General features: G+C 39.2%; 1 protein-coding gene across 7 annotated transcripts in view; it reads right to left on the bottom strand.

The window, feature by feature from the left end:
• The window catches only part of LOC106034895 (uncharacterized), a 570,359-nt gene that overhangs the window by 501,770 nt on the left and 50,363 nt on the right, over positions 1-18,226 (bottom strand). Inside the window, exon 1 of one of the 7 annotated variants that reach the window (XM_066992507.1) lies at positions 7,862-8,131. The exons of 5 other annotated variants lie outside the window; for them this stretch is intronic. The gene's annotated coding sequence lies outside the window, so the exon portion shown is untranslated. Of the gene's footprint in view, positions 1-3,779; positions 3,924-7,861; positions 8,132-18,226 lie in introns of those variants that run through there. One more of the 7 variants, XM_066992506.1, reaches the window with a different exon arrangement.

Below are 18,226 nucleotides of genomic sequence, written 5' to 3'. Positions count from 1 at the left end.
AAGGAGACTTTTTTTTTTTTTGAAGGGACTGTGACACTATCCTATACTTAACCTTGAAAATCTGCTGATGTAGATCTGCTGATGTAAGAGAAAACCAGATCCTACATAGGGCTCGTTACAGAATCCCTGCAGAAGGCCCTAGTCCTCTCTTGATTTCCAGGTTGCATGACCAGTTTTATGGTGGTAAGTCAGCTCTGATAATATCCCTTTTTCTGAAACCATCTCCTTGCATTGCTCTATTATGTGAGCTCAGAGCTTCTTGTGCCTGCATTATTCAGGTGTTTACCAAGTTCAGATGTTTCGTAATTACCAGTAACTTCCTTTGTCCTACTTCAGACTAGCTAGCCATTCAAGATAATTTATTTCCTTCTTTTGCTCATAAAGGCACTGTTCTGAATAAAGTCACTGTTCCTCTAAAAAAAAAAAAGTATCAAGATGTTAGCAGGGAACAGCAAGGGCAGACTGCTCTGTAAGGGACAGGGAGCCAGGAGCCAAGAACAAGGCAGGCAGAGGCCTCATGGCAAGAAGTACAGTCCTACAGTACCAGCTCAGGGTGATCACAGCAGGACCAGTGACAGTAATAAAGCTGGGAGAAAAGCACAGATCAGCAGACAAGTCCAGTGACAAGTCAAGTAAAGCAAGGAAGTCACGTCAGCAAGCCAAGGTCTGTATCAACACAGTGCACAGCCTAGCATGCCTGTGGGAGCTACAATGGTAGATCAGGTGAAGACCAAGGGCAAGAACCACACCTTATACACCAGCTGCCAAGAGAGGAGGGGAAAGCTTTTACCACAGCTTCTAGTGCAGCTTTCTGAAGGGCTCTCTCCTCAAGGCTACCACCTGCACTACCCTCTGCATGGGCCCAGGCAGCATTACCCAAGGAATGTGCTGAGAGGTATGACTATTTTGTGAAGAAACTTTTAGAATACACATAGAACACCTGAATTATTTAGGAAGCTATTATAAGGTAGGAATCTAAAACAAAGTGAACATTTGTCATGAGAGAAGATGTGAAAATTGAAGCATTGGGTCTTGGAAGTATTGGCCTTGTGGAAACAGGAACAGTTCTACTCCTTCATCCCCACCAACTACCTGAGAATGTCAGATTTTATTTTTCTAGCCATCCTGGCTTAAAGTAGTTTAAATGGAGTTGTGTTCCTCTTTCTGTCCTCCTTCCACGCTAGTTATGTGTAAAAAAAAAAAAATCGCATCTACAGAAACCTCCCTCCTACCTTCTGGACATAACATTAGCAAGGACTACACAAACCATCTGCCATCTTTTTTTGTCTCTCAGTTTTTAAGGACATGAATCTTCACTCTGTTCATGTAATCCTTCCATTATAGCCACCTCGTAATTGATTATACAAAATTTGTACTGTTCATGATGGATATTCTAACTAAAAATACCTTCTATACTTTCTGCAGGAAACTGATTTGGGATATTATTGATCTTCAAGTTATTGATAAAGGAAGGACTTGAAGAAGTAACTACCTCAAATTCCTTCCTCTGTCAAAAATTGCACTTCCATATAACTTCACAATATTATGATATCATCAAGTGAAGGCACCAGAGAATTAGTTCACAGGAACAAAGTTACTTGAAATACGTATGATTTATGCAGAAGTGGGTTTAAGCTTTCCCTTCACCAAAAACAAGACAATTTTGCCTTTAGCATAAGCCATTGAAAATTACTGTAACAATTCTCCGAATCCAGAACTTTTGCTATTTAAAGAGTGTAGAAGTGAGATTCATATGGTGAATAAACCCATCGTTTAATACAAAAACCACGGTTCATGCTATACTGGATGCAATCACTCTTGTTTATATGGAAATGAACAACTATTATTTTTATGATCTGATTCCATTTTCTGGCACAATTTACATTTCCATATATTCTCTTATCCTCACCTACAAATCAAGTGTTGTCCTGCTGCTTTTCCAAATGTTCCTATTCCAACACAATCCATCTCGGAGCTATTTTAACCATCTTCTTGCTTTTCTTTGTCCAGACAAATTAAGACAATTTTCAGGCACTCCCTGCTCCTCAGTTCTGTCCACAAAGTGATTAGATAGCTGTGCACGCAAGACTTTTTCTAATCTAAGACTCCATTTAAATTCTGCCTGCTCTTCTCTAGACAAATGCACATGTATTAAAACCATGGCAAAAGAAAACATCATGAATCATCTCCATCTACCATTATCAAAGGCATTTATTGCACATTTCCTCTTATACACACTGTGTTTGGATATCTCCCCCAACACTGCTAGCAAAAAAAAAAAAAGTCCAGTCAAAAACTTGGTGTGAAGTTAATCGATTACTTACTTTCTTGATTTCTCTATAACATTCATAGCCAGTTCTACATACCCATGCACCTTTTTTTTTGTTTGTTTCAGTACCAATCTTTTTCTTTGAATAGCTTTTTCACTCTGGTATTGTACTCCCCTTACCCTTCACCACTGATATAACAGAAGTTGCCTTATAGACAATGTTACCAGTATGATATGTTAAGACACTTTTAGTCTCATTCTGCTGAAAGAAGCCAGAATGCTGGCAACAAGATCACTAGCTTTATCCAGTAGAATTTTTAATACATAAATATAGATGTATACACTTATGTCCTACAAACCCATTTAGAGTGACAGATTCAATGACAATGAAATGGTACTCCATACAGAACTTTTGCAGTGTCTTCTTCAATGTGTTAATACTTCCTTGTATCTACTGAAGTCTTTTATATAAACTAAAACTGCATTCTCATTCTTTCCATGGTAGCATCGCATCAGTGACCTAGATTTAGGTGGTTTACAAGAATCCCGACTTTTCTTCATTATTAAACACCTCGCAGTCCCAGTCCATAGTCAATACTCTTGTTATTCCTCTGTAGGTGCTATAGTATTCAGTGTTATAGCACTTGCAGTAGCAGAGTTCTTCAGGCCATCCAGTTTTTACTAACTGTTATTACTAGGCTCTGTTTTGGCAGAACTTCTAACCTTTGTGTCTGCAGTTATCTTCAGCCCATTTCTACTTTTCTTTCTGTGGAGATTGACTAAAAATATACTTCCCAAAGAGTTATTTATTTAATGATAACCATTAGGAATCTTACCCCCTGTAGCTTCCTCTTGGGTACAATCCCTTGGCTCATAGAGCCAGTTTTTCCAAACTGAGACAGACACAAAACTGCCTAAGTGCTGATTTTTTCACTTTAAGTCATCACTTCCCATTTGACACTACTCCAGATGTTTTATGGATGACCAGACTGCATCTGCTAAACTTGGCATGGTCAAAACCAAAAGAAACGAGTAGAGGAGGGAAATCTGGTATCATTTTCCTAGTATATTTGCTCAGTACCCATTTATTTCCATATACTTTAAGATTTGAAGTTGAGCTTTTATGTTCAAGCCAACCGAGTAAGACCCAAACAGTGACAAAATGTGCTCTAAAAGGCATTCATGTCCTGTCCTACTTCAATGCGAACCTAGCTTTGATCCTATGTTTAATACTGGCTTAGAAAAATAACCTTAGAGCATTAATCTTCTCCCCTTCCAATTAAAAAATCCATTTTACTTGATTTAACCTTTTAAAATAGTCCATTGAATGAGTTTGGTTACTCTTTGCCAGCTTCTCCATTTTAATGTCTTCTTACTGTTGTGTAATTGACCTAAGCACGCAAAGTCATTTCACTGACTGAACTTCTAAGATAATATAATACAACTTCTTTCCTATGTTATTATCAGTAGTAATACAGGCCAACAAAACGCTTATGATTTATTTACTTACTTCAGTAGGCACAGCAGAAATACTGAAGATACAGACTAACTTTCCATGTATCATGTTGCAGCTTAGTCCAGCAAGGAAGAAGTATGTATACATACACTTAATCATTGTCAATGCTGTTTTTCCCAGGATATAAAATTATTCTATTCATTCAACTTGGTGAAAACATCTGTTGATTCTTCAAGTTCACTCTTTCCATCAGTAGGAATTCTACAGTCACAAACAAATACAGGAGTTACCCATACAAAAATCTCATTGTATGTTTGAGATGCAGGCAAACAGTGTGATCTGAATAGAAAGAGTCTGAGTATCAGTAAACTCTTCATCTACCTTAGTGAGAGGTTAAATACAGTAGTACGTGCTAAGTACTTCAGTTTTCTCTGGAAAAAAAATCTCCATCACTCATCACCTCGCATTTGCATAGAACTGTTAGCACTGTGAACAGCACACAGACAAAACAGTCTGCAGTCTCCTTACCTCAGCTCATTCCCCTCTATAATCCTGGTTGAAGCATAAGGTAACTCGTAGTCTACTATCCTTGAAGCTCAGCACAAACTAAATCTTTGGAGCATCATTTTATAGACCTGATAAAGGACAGGCAATTACTGTTAATTACTGAAGTTTTTTCCCTCCAAATTAAGTTACTGTAGCTCTAGCTCCTCTGAACCCACACTTGTCCCACTTCCTTTGCCTCTTATCCTATAGGCCAGATACCTAGTTGAGCAAGAGAATACATAAACAGCAGTCTTAAACACTAAAATTGACTCAAGTTCAGTGCAGTTTTACTTCCTGCAGTTGACAAAAAAACAAGCTTTTCATGAAGCACAAAAAAGATTATAGAACTAATTTCCCAGAAAGTTTTTTTTTCTTCCTTCTGTTCTACCCATTTCACTTGTTCTTGACTGTGCCAACACAAGTGGCTTTATATTTTGAAGTAGTTTCATTCTATGAATCCTTTACAGAACATTCATGTATGCTCTTCTGTAGCCTGTACATGCTTGTACATTTTTTTTTTGAGGTGTGACAGCTTGCACCAGGTTCAAAAATCCTTCTCTGAATAAACGTGTTCAATAGAACTACATCCAGTACCCAGCTTTGCAAAACTCAAACCAATATGGCTAATTATAATACTCTCTAGATTATTCCTCTCTAGTCAGCTTTTGACCAGTCTCATCCCAAAATTAATTCATATACTTTTGATCTTTTAGGTTAGGCTGAGTGACACTTTAACAAGCCTTTAGTAAAATCTGGACTACATTGCTGTCTGAGATTAATTTTAGAAAACCTTTCAAAAAACCCATCAGATACTTTGACGATACCCATTCTTCGTAAACCCATGATAGCAATTGATTCTCATTCTCAATTCATTTTCTAACAGTTGGTATTTATATCCCTTACTGTGGATTATTAACCACTTCATACTGTAGTTCCCAGTCCTTGCTTTAACACTTTTTTCACCTTTTTTCTAAAGATACATCTCCTCATTGATTACAAACAAACGAACAAAAACAACTAATTGGTGTGTAGTAAATGGTAAAATTTTTATTAAGAAAGCCATATACTCAAAATGTCAAACATTTATTAGAGCTCAAAATGATATTTATTTTTCAGTAGCCCTTTTCAATGTGGGAGAACAAGGTGGGACCCATGAGTGACCCCACCTCAACCAACACCCTCACAAGTCCGATACACAAAAGCACAATATGGGAACATCGTGGGCACAACGAGGTACAGGAAATAAGCTACACTGACAGTTCCAGACAAGTCAAAGAAATGAATGAGTCCCAGAGTCTCTCCCAGAAGTCCAGAAGAATTAAGAAGAATCTTAATTAAATCTTGGACTTCTGAGCTAAGTTTTAAAAATATAAGCATAGAAAGAAATGAAAAAAGTATACAAGTATATGATTTTTGATCTCATTCACCAATCGTTTCACACATAGTTAGCTTTTGCATCACTTCTAAAGCATTCCCTGATATAAATAATCCCAGCCAACAAACTTTAAAAGTTAACATTTTAAAAGTATCTACAAGAAGTATTTATCACCTAATTTGACTATAATTTTACTTATAGGTCTGTTCATCTACAACTTTTATCCAGTATTTATCTGAGTAATAACTTCTGAATGGAAGCAATGTAAACAAGTATTTTGATTACCAACCCTCCAAATTACTCTAGATATCAGGTGACAGGGATTAGACCACCAAGCAGGTGTTTATGTGTCTCCACAGCTTCCCTGCCATGTGTAGTCATAATTTCTAGGTATGTGTTGAAATGGATAATGCACCTTGTCAATGCTTTTTCCAAAGAGATCATCTAATATTTGGAAGTATGTAGCCTTTGCCTACTGCACTGTCTAAACAAAGACCAAGTTTTTCAAGACCATTTCTTTCCCTCAGCTGCACAATTTGAAGTAAATACTAGAGAAACTAGACAGACTTTTTTATTCTTGTGTACGCAAAGGCATAGTCGCTCTGTATTTTGGAAAGGGGAAGTTTGAAAGCATAATACTTCAAAAATGAGGCAAAGACTGATTTAGAGACAGTAATAATTGTATTAATTTCAATTAGCATGGCATTCCTTAAAGCATCACTGAACTGACCCCATCTGTCATGCATTCAGGAAAGGAAGAATGGGACAACACAGCTGACAGTCACACCACCACCACCACCCTTCTGTGACTGACTAGTAATCAGTCTCTTGCTACCTAATACTTCCTCCCAGCCTTCTCTCCCAAGAAGACCTTGCCTCACTAACTTAAATAAGCAGTTTTTGCTGCTGTTTTTCAGACCAGTGGCTCAAATATGCAGTCTTGTGTAGGTATCAGTTCAACAACAAGATAGGACATGCTCACCAAGCAGAAAGGAAGGTGGAAGGACAAATGAAATAAAGGAAACCATGGTATTACATCATAACTGATGAATCACTGAGTCAGTTACAACTCAATTATTTCAAATATTCAGTAAAAACAGGTCAATTTCTGCCATTTTTAATGTAGATTTGTTATTATCTTCCTTAGGAAAATGCCATGTGTAACATGAAAACAGCCTATAAAATAGCATGCTTCTCCACGACCATTAGTAACAAGTTTGATCCAAGTTACAAAAAACTATTTTCTTCCACACCTAACATACACTCTCAACTCTCCACATGCACATTAACTGATTAACGTAAGTATACAGTTAACAGAAACGAGTACTTAAAATTACTGATCAGATCAGTGTGGAAAGGCCTTGTGATTTAATCTGAGTTGAACCTTTAAAAAGATTTACCTTTAAAAAGATTTGCTAAGGAAGCTGTAGATAGAGGGAAAAAAAAGAGAAAAAAAAACAGGATATGTATGAAAAGGATGCAAGAAAATTTTAAATTAAAAGTACAAAGCCTCAAAACACAGTTAAGTCTTCAAGTTCCTTCAAATGTATGTTCTCTCATACATTCTTTATAGCCCTCTTGCTCAGGAATGATACACCAGTGAGAGCATTTGACCTGGTAGTGACAACAAGCATTTCGAAGTAGAAGGTCTTCATTAGTCACAAGCATGCTCCTAATTTAGGACTGCTTACAATCAAGGGGTTCTTCTGGAACACAGGGTAACACTCTGACTTGCTTACCTACCACCTGGTAAGCAAGCATACAGAGAGGTCTAGCAGACAGATGCATATAGAGACATGCATAAACCTAGTGCCTTAAGTATCATGTGTGAAGTCCATACCCAAGTATAACAAAAGCAGAACTGTTGTAAACTACCCCACTGAAAATTTAGAATTATACAAAATTTAGCCTCATCTCTGATGTTTGAAAATTTAGAACAATAGTCATTTAACACTACCTAGAAAAGTGATTTAATACATTTACACTAGCATCCAGTTGTTCAAACGAGCCTACAGACATGGAGATCTGACTTAACAGGAAAATGAAATGCAGACAGTGCATTTAGCCACAAAAAATAACTATTTTACATACATAGAAATACTCTAATGCTAGCAAAGAAGTAACTGTAAAGTGTAAGATCTTACAGGAAATGAAGAAGAGTTTACTTCAAAGCAAAACCAGGTTCCTTCACTCACGTTCATACTCTCGTACATACCAGCAACTCCACCACCATGTTTCCAAGGAGTCTGGCTCCAAGATTGATGCACCCAAGCACTCTGACCAGTACTGAAGCACCAAGGCATGTATCCAGTGGTAGAGTCAGGCTTGACAATGACACTAAGGACAAGTGACAAGAGCTATTCAGGCCTCCTAAAGTCTGCTAGGTTCTTCCCAGGTTGGTGATTATGTCCTGCCTTCACATGTGCCTTTGTTAACCCTTAGGACCTGAAAGTGATTAAGAATCTTTTACCTTTCCACCCTGTCTCATCTGTGTGTCATCAGAATTTTCACAGTCCATCTCTTCATCTGGGTGTCTACAACCTCCAATCCTAGTTTTTATTTTCCAGCCACTATCTAATTCTTTGTTTTAATCTGGATGGAGCCTTTTATTTCAGGCTGTACCTTGCTTTCCTGATCTGGGTAATTGTGAAAAGAAGCTACAAGGAGGTGCGCTGCTATTCTGATGATTGCCATTAAAATCGAGCTGTTGTCAAACCTTCTGCATTCTGGTAATCCCACCACTAGACATTCACCTTCTTTCTCCATTGATGTCAATCCCAACGTCACTATTAGAAATCTCTACATAAAACAGACATCTGACATTTTAGAACTGCAGTATGCTTACCAGAGCCCTAGCTACCACAAAATTAAATTTCACATGATTTTAACAGTTGCTCAAAGCCTTGCTTAGAAATTCTTAGAATTCTTAGAAATCCCAGAATTGTGTTCTGTCCAGTTGGTTGCCTGAACTGCTATTTCTGAACTACTTGCAACTTTTAAATATATATATATATATATTTGTTTTCTAATGGTTTTAAATCAGTTTTAAGTATAAAAAGCTCATACCTATTACAGACAGTTCTAGACACTCATTAAAAGATTAAATTCAATTAGACAATGATGTAGATTCTTAATAGGATCATAAAAATATACCATCAAAAAAGCAGTACCAGCCAGATTATATAGACTAACATAAATTAAATGAAATTCTGCTATTATTCAAGCTAGAAGTGGAATTACTTTATTACACAGAATGTATGAAAATAAGTGACTGAATTGACATTAAAAAAAAAAGGTAAACTAAGCATGGTTTGCATAAATTCCAAAACCTTATTTGATGCATCCAACTATATTTGTAATATTGAAGGTCATAAAAAAAAAAAAGAATCTTCTCAAAACAGAAACATGAATTTCATTTCCATGGGCTACTGGGCTAATGACATTATTGATAAACTACATCAGGGCTGGCCCTTGCATCTTTCAAGGAACTGGGGGAAATACGTACAAACACTTTCTGTGGGTTTGATGAGGCCAGCACAAGGATCTGTGCAGCTACTGTGTAGTTAAATGACTTGGGGAAGCAAGACATCAAATTCTGGCCAGGGCTGATCCACGTACTTGGCACCTACACAGTCTTTAATACTCTATCACTCATTCTACAGCATTAGCTCTGTAAAACACAGAAGCCACAAGTACAAGGATGCTGCACATATTTGCTTTGAATGATTCATCGGAACAGCAATAAAAAAATATTTCAGTGTATTGAACTATTAGATTTCATTGCCATTTGTTAACAGCATGAACACTTATCTCCAAAAGGCTAAGGGGTTCTGCTGCTCAAATGGCTTCTGCTACTACACAAATCAGGAAGTTATCAGTCTCTTGCTGTAATATCTGCTGTTGTGTGTATTTCAAGATTCTTGACCCCTCCCCTAAAGACTGTAGGTTGAATGATGAAACACCTACAATTTAGGTAGGCAGCACATCACAGAAAACACTGAAGCAAAATAATGAACAGCGCCATTAAATACTGTATTGCTGGAATGCAGGTTGGCTGGGACTCATTTTGTATTCTGTATTGAACTACAGAAGTATAACTATTACTGTGTACAAATTGCTGTGAATAACCCTTCTGTGCCAAACACAGTCTATTAGCACTGCCTGTAACAGTGTTTATTATAAGCAATTTCTTTGAAAATACAGATTTCAATGCATCTATTAGAATCTTGTTACGCTTTGACTGTATGACTGTTCATACCCTTCCTCAGTAACTAACTGCATGGGTTATTTCCTTCACCATTTTCCTTCTTTTGTAATTTCATTCAAAGCATATTCACAAAGGATATTAGAAAAGCAGCACAACTTAGTTCTTGAACTTGAGAGCCAGAGGAAAAAAAAGATTAAGTTCTGCAGTTACAAAAAAAAAAAGGACAAAATAAGATTTGTGTCCAGAAGTATAAACAACAACAACAACAAAAATCTATTTATGTGTATTTTGATAGTTAACAGAGGCTTTTTAATCTGTTATTTACAGCCACTGAGAAGCTGAGAGAATTGTATCTGTATTTCCATTTTTCACATCCTTTCTCCTCCTCCCCCAGCCCCCAGATAAAAGATGTCTGGAAGCTCACACCACAAAAAAAAAAAAAAAAAAAAAAAAAAAAAAAAAAAACAGCAAAAAAACAGTGTTCTTCAAACCCAGTAACAATAAGAACACAAACATGCTGCAGCTTCACAAATAATCAAACTGTCACCTACTGAATATTCCCACTGAAGACTGAATATATTCTAGGTAGTCTGTTTGGTGTTTTATTTTACTTTTGCCTCGGAGTTGGTATTTATTTTGATAATCCCCCCATCTGGCTTTTTTCCTGATTTCCTCACAGGCTTGTATTCTAGAAAGGTGACAAAAGCAGGTTTTCCAATACTTGGTGATCTGCAGATTTCAAGTAACACTCTGGCATTGTTCTTCTAACCTGCTTTTTACCATGTGAATATGGATGAGGAGTATCATGAAACAGATCATCCACACCTGACTTCAAAAAAGGTGCATTTGGTATTTTCAGAGGTTTTGTAGGAACAGTTAGCGACTTGCAACTGTTACAAAAATCTTTTGAAAAAGCCTGTAACACCCTTTTTTATCTGTGTTTACTCAGACTGGGTGACTCACCCAGTGAGGAAGGCAGGCTAGAGCTGAAGACACAGGGATACACCTCTTTTTAAAACTGCCATCTGCTTGACTCAAGCATGGGAAAAACTGTCCTTCATACTTTGTCAGCTTTCGAGTTCCACACTTGAGCTGCAAGTAAGATGACTGCATTTTGTGACCAGAGTTCTTGCTTTAATGGACTTTAATCATGTACAAGAGACATTAACTTAACAGCACGTCTCACCATCTGCTACTGTTTTCAAAGGACTTTCATGATGGAGTACTTCACAACTTAATTCAAAAAAAAAAAAAAAATCAGCCTTAAAAAAAGGGTATTTCAATCTTCTTAATAAGTATCTTGCATGTTTTAAGCATGTGCAAGAAACTACTGAAAGTTGCTTATTCTGTTAACACATTCTGTTAACACAAGTCAAATTTCAACATGTTTAATTTCAACATGTTTAAGAAAAATTACAATGTAAAAAACTGATAATCAGAATTTAAGTCTCCAGTTTAAATGCTAGTGTGACCTATAATTGCAGCATTTATTTTCTGTTGGTGTTGTGGTTTAACCTGGCTGGCAGCTAAACACCACACAGCCGTTCGCTCACCCTCCCCCCTCCCTCTCTGGGATGGGGGAGAGAAACGGGAAAGTGAAGCCTGTGAGTTGAGATAAAGACAGTTTATTAAGACAGGAATATAATAATAACAATAATAATAATAATAGTGATAATGATAATAGTATTAATAATAATAATGTATATGAAACAAGTGATGCACAATGCAATTGCTCACCACCCGCTGACCGATGCCCAGCCTATCCCCGAGCAGCCGGCCCCCCACCCCGGCCAGCCACCCCTGTATATTGTTTAGCATGACGTCAGATGGTATGGAATACCCCTTTGGCCAGTTTGGGTCAGCTGTCCTGGGTCTGTCCCCTCCCAGCTCCTGCTGCACTCCCAGCCTGCTCGCTGGCAGGACAGAGCGAGAAGCTGAAAAGTCCTTGGCCTGGTGTAAACACTGCTCTGCAACAATTAAAACATCAGCATGTTATCAGCGCTCTTCTCATCCTAATCCAAAATATAGCACCCTACCAGCTACTATGAGGGAAAATTAACTCTGTCCTAACTGGAACCAGGACAGTTGGATATTCCTAGACTGACTCCCAGATTAAAAGAACTTACATATTACAGGCACCAAACTACACGTTTTTGTAGAAACGCTACAAAGTCCGTGCTAGCTCAGGATTCTACCAGTCTCATACAGAGAGCTGTAACAAAACCTTGACCTTATTTCATAGAATGGCTTGGGTTGGAAGGGACCTTAAAGATCACCCAGTTCCAACCCCCCGCCATAGGCAGGGACACCTTCCACTAGATCAGGTTGCCCAGGGTCTCATCCAACCCACCCTTGAACACCCTCAGTGACGGGACATCCACAGCTTCTCCAGGCAAAACCTAAGATTTCATTTAGGTTGTGGATCATGTTGCCTTCCATTCTACAGATTTTCTCTCTTCATCCTCATCTTCCAATAACTAAGGTAACAGTCAGTTGGGTATTAAAAGAGATTAGAAGTTTCCCTATAGTTTTGTTTTACTGAACAATTGCAGTAGATCTGATTCTAACAGATCGGTTTTGTCATGAACTCACTTAAATCCAAAAGATGGAGACAATTTTTTTTTTTTCATGTTTATTACAGACTGTAGAACACTGCGGAAGTCACTCCTAGCTGAGTAAGCTCAGCAGTTTAGGATCACAACATACATGATATTCTACAAAAGAATTCAGAAAACAAAACCTCTAGATAGCTGTTTTTTAATACATGGTTCAGCCCGTAGACTGCCTAAGAAATAACATAGTGCATCTCAATGCGAAGATGCATTCTTCTCCAAAATTGCCAGAGATCCAAGGAAAAAAAATAATCCCAATGTGGACAGCTTGAATCTGTTAAGCACAAAAACACAAACTGGGAGAGAACAGAATATCCCGAGTTAGAAGGGACCCATAAGGATCATCAAGTCCAACTCCTGGCACCACACAGGTCTACCCGAAATTTTAGACCATGTCACTAAGTGCCCAGTCCAATCTCTTCTTAAATTCAGACAGGCTTGGAGCAGTGACTACTTCACTGGGCAGCCTGTTCCAGTGTGCAACCACCCTCTCGGTGAAGAACCTCTTCCTGATGTCCAGCCTAAACTTCCCCCGCCTCAGCTTAGCACCGTTCCCGCGGGTCCTATCACTGGTGTTTACGGAGAATAGGTCAGCTGCCTCTCCACTCCCCCTCGCAAGGAAGTTGTAGACTGCAATGAGGTCCCCCCTCAGCCTCCTCTTCTCCAGGCTGAACAGGCCCAGTGACCTCAGCCAGTCCTCATGTGTCTTCCCCTCTAGGCCCTTCACCATCTTCTTCGCCCTCCTCTGGACACTCTCCAACAGCTTCATGTCCTTCTTGTACTGTGGTGCCCAGAACTGCACACAGTACTCGAGGTGAGGCTGCACCAGCGCAGAGTAGAGCGGTACAATCCCTTCCCTCGATTGACTAGCAATGCCGTGCTTGATGCATCCCAGGATACGGTTGGCCTTCCTGGCTGCCAGGGCACACTGCTGGCTCATATTCCACTTGCTGTCAACCACAACCCCCAGATCCCTCTCTGCGGGGCTGCTCTCCAGCGTCTCGTCGCCCAGTCTGTACGTATAGCCAGGGTTGCCCCGTCCCAGGTGCAGGACCCGGCACTTGCTTTTGTTGAACTTCATGTGGTTGGTGGTTTCACAGCTCTCCAATCTGTCCAGATCTCTCTGCAAGGCCTTTCCACCCTCATCCGAGTCCACAACTCCTCCAAGTTTGGTGTCGTCGGCAAATTTGCTCAGAACACCTTCTAGACCTACATCCAAGTCATTTATAAAAACATTGAAGAGGACTGGCCCTAAAATGGAGCCTCGAGGAACCCCACTAGTGACCATCCGCCAGCCAGATGTGGCCCCATTTACCACAACCCTTTGAGCCCTGCCCATCAGCCAATTGCTCACCCGTCGTATGATGTTTGTGTTTAGCTGTGTGCTGGACATTTTGTCCAGTAGGATCCTATGGGAAACCATGTCAAAAGCTTTGCTGAAGTCCAAAAAGATCACATCAGCGGGTTTCTCTTGATCGACTAGATGGGTGATCTTATCATAAAAGGAAATCAAATTTGTTAGGCAGGACCTACCCCTCATGAACCCATGTTGGCTGGGACCAATGACTGCATTGTCCCCCAGGTGCGCTTCAATAACTTCAAGGATCATCCTCTCCATAATTTTACCAGGCACTGACGTGAGACTGACAGGCCTGTAATTGCTAGGGTCTTCTTTCTTACCCTTCTTGAAAATTGGCACAACATTTGCCAGCTTCCAGTCCAGTGGGACCTCTCCAGATTCCCAAGATCGTTGAAAAATAATTGAGAGAGGTCCCGTGATGACGTCAGCCAGCTCTTTAAGCACCCTGGGATGAATCCCATCCGGACCCATGGACTTGTATGGATCCAGGTGATCCATACACGGAACTATTTGCCCCTTTAACACTGTGCAAAACTGAGCGTAGTCACTGAAGTTAATTTTCAAAAGCTGATCAGAAAATGGCACTGTATGAATGAAAATCCTCACTATACTGATCACAGAAGGAGCTTCTATCAAAGTAACTTGAACAGATGTACAGAAAGATGACATCTGCAACCTTACAAGTTTTCATAGTCCCCCTTTTTTTTTTCCTCCAGTTGTCATTTTCAATGCCAAATCATACCAAGGAATATGTAAGATCTTAGTACTGCTGAATGAATTTTGCTTTCTAGTAGCTGAATAGTTACTTTACAACTGTCACTAAGTCAACACATTTCTACCTGCTGAAGAAAAGTCTAAAAAATATGTCTTTGTCCGAGTACACACTCCCCACAGAATACACAGTAAACGTTTTAGATATACGACAGCAATAAATTAAGAAACTCAGTTACATCTCAAATTAGCTTAATTTCAACCACCATACAGTGTTACTAGATACAGAAAAGTATTTTGTACCAAAAACATAGTAATACCTCCAGTAAAAAACACTGTTGAAACCTCACCTGGAAAATACAGAAAGGTCAAGTGCATTAAACCTGTTTTTATTTTGAAGCACACATTTTTAGCTTCTCTATCACATAAACATCTGCTTTAGTACACGTATGTATGTAACATGGATATATACACACGTGCACACAGATAAAGACACACCCCATATGGCAATACAGGTAACTTGCAAAATGGACCAGACCCTGTCTGATCCGCATCTACTGGCCTCAGAAACACTTCAGTAAGCACCTACTTTTTCCAGTGTTCTGACTTGTAATTTTAATGCTGCCACCTTGTAACTCATGTTACATTTTAAAATATACTGTTTTGCATTCATTTGTGCAGACTAGTACCTGAAATCTGCTGTTTGCCAGAGGCAGCCAAGGCAACATCATAAACTGAAACTAATCCCACACAGTTTAGAGAAAGCACAGCTCTTTCATCTAAAGTGGTATGGTTCTCATGGTAACAGGAATCAATACTGTTAGTCATGTCCCATTGCTACGTATCAAGTTAGGCCTTTGAGGTATATAATGAAACACACTTGCACTGAAAATTAATATCCTGCGAGGTATCATTTTAATGGAATGAATAACTAAATTCACAAACTTAGTAAGAAAGCCCTATTCCTATTCACCTCATCCTGCTTCTCTCTCAAATCTCAAAACTTTTTTGCAATTTCAAGACTATCCTGAAAATGGAGCAACTACAAAAAATAGCTTTAAAAATCTCTGATCAGTCTTCTTGGCACATCTTGTTATATGTAATAGGGAAAAGTTAGCTGCATTTCAGATGGAATCCTTCAGAACTCTACTCTTCAAAATAGTTTAAGAGCAAAATACATCAGTAAGATAACATTATCCAGAAAAGGGACTGGGACTAAAATCCAGTAATATGTAAGACAATCATTCAGCTCTCCTTTTGAAACCTAAGCTAGGTAGTACTGAACAAACTATTGCTGAGAAGCTACTTCACCAGGATTTAACCTTTTAAAAGTATAATTTAGTTTGTGTATTGCACACCTTGCCTTTACTCAACTCTTTGACCCTGCCTACATGCCTCAATCCATTTTTACTTGGGTTATCCATTCCATATAGTTTTTGATTCCTCTGATCTCTTGCTTTTATCCCAACACAGCAAAGAATCACTTTTTATATTGGATTCTTTATTCAAAAACTCTTCCCTGTTTGCTCCAGGTCTTTCACTTACTCCCTGTATTCACCTTGTCTTAGAACTCCTCTATTTGAAGTCCCATGTGAAATTTCATCCTTCTATTCTTAACACTCATTTCCCACAGCGTATAGGTCATCTCAGCATATCAGAATTTAAGGTGAAATTAATCAATTGACCTGAGAACAGGCATGGAAAAGCAAAAGAACCCATTAACTGTATTAATGTTGTCAGATACAGAAAAGCTTACTACAAATCCAGTGTATACTCAAACTTCTGTATCAGTCACATCCTACGTAACCCATTTCCTTTCCCCTGTATTTCCATGTGACCAGGCCACCTCATAATAGTTATTAACAAACTTCTAATAATAGTTTTCTTCAGAAGGTTTACTTCCTACTCAGACTGCTCAGAGCTCCAAAGCAACTCTCAGCATGAGGTTACTTTGCGAATAGAGAACAAGGTATATTTATGAACAAAGACCCTCTCTGCTCACAGATAGCTTGAGGTACATAGCAGAAAGGCTCATGAGAGATGTGGCTCTATGTGAACGCTTCAAGGGCCTGACATTTTTAAGGGACTTTCAAGAAGCACACCAAAATGATAAAGCTTACTAGCAATTTGGCATGTATGTTGCTTCTATAGTATGATGCTGAAAGCATAACTGTCTCAATTAGTGGTGGAAGGCTGCAGCAGGCAGAAAGATTGAGATCTGGTATGGTCCTACCTATGAAAATAACTCCTAGACAGACTGAATCACCTTAGGTTTGGGGGAAGAATGGGTGTGCAGAGAACAGACCCTGCTACCAGACTCCAGAAAGAATCCCAGGAAAAAAAAACTCGTACTCCATGATCACCAAAATAAAGCGTGATCCCAATAGAAAATGAAGATACACTAGAAGAGTCAAAGAAAGACAAGGGGAGAAAAACAAGTGGAGAGAACACTTCCCAGGCCTTTATAACCACCCATTTTGCAGGCAGAAGAGTACTCTTTTCAGTGGGCACAACAAATATTACTTCTGTTTAAAAAATGTTCTTGATGTATTATTGGTATAGCTGAGGTGTTGAGCTCCGAGAAGCGTTGATTGCTATGCAGACCAGCACCAAAAAACACTTTGTGTTCACAGAAAGTACAGTTTGTGGCTTTGAAATTTAAAACAGTTGATGTATTAACCGGTAAATCAAGAAAACTCCAAGTAGCACCTTGTAGCCTACATTCCCACACCCTGCTAGCACAGGACTGGGGCAAAGAGGCAACTTCTGTGCATGACAGAACCCCCCACTTGTATAGTTAGGCGATCAGAAATTTAAGGCACATCACAGAGGCCACCTGTTTTGAAATGCAGACATAGCCCTTATGACAGGAGGAGCCCCATGGTATCGTTTGTTTGACAGTTCCTACATCTGACAGATCTTCTCTCCTGTCTTTTCCTGGAAGAACTCCTTTAAAATAGCAGATTGACACTGCAACAGTATAAACCCCTGGATAAATGTTTAAGAGTTTTAAAACCTATACAGAAAAATATGTTCTGCGCTCTGTAACCTGTGTTTGTGTGGTTTTTTTAAACAAACAAACAAAAAACAGAAAGCATGAAATGCAATAGTGTTGTGTCAACTGTTGTGGTTTAACCTGGCCGGCAGTTAAGCACCACAAAGCTGTTCATTCATCCTCCCACCTCCCTCTCTGGGATGATGGGAAGAGGGAGCGAATCAGGAAAAAAAAATGAAGCCTGGGGATTGAGATAAAGGCAGTTTATTAGGACAGGAAAGAAAGAAAAATAATAATAATGATAATTGTACTACTACTACTACTATTGTGTACAAAACAAGTGATGCACCATGCAATTGCTCACCACACGTTCACCGATGCCCAGCCTATCCCCGAGCAGCCGGCCCCCCAGCCCGGCCAGCCACCCCTATATATTGTTTAGCATGACGTCAGATGGTATGGAATACCCCTTTGGTCAGTTTGGGTCAGCTGTCCTGGGTCTGTCCCCTCCCAGCTCCTGCTGCACCCCCAGCCTGCTCGTTGGCAGGACAGAGCGAGAAGCTGAAAAGTCCTTGGCTTGGTGTAAGCACTGCTCTGCAACAACTAATACATCAGTGTGTTATCAACATTATTCTCATCCTAAATCCCAAATACAGCACCCTACCAGCTACTAGGAGGAAAATTAACTCTATCCT

Source organism: Anser cygnoides, chromosome 2, assembly GCF_040182565.1.
Source record: "Anser cygnoides isolate HZ-2024a breed goose chromosome 2, Taihu_goose_T2T_genome, whole genome shotgun sequence".
Lineage (NCBI taxonomy): Eukaryota > Metazoa > Chordata > Aves > Anseriformes > Anatidae > Anser > Anser cygnoides.
The sequence above is the reverse complement of the archived record's forward strand: the minus strand, read 5'-3'. Positions and strand labels throughout refer to the sequence as shown.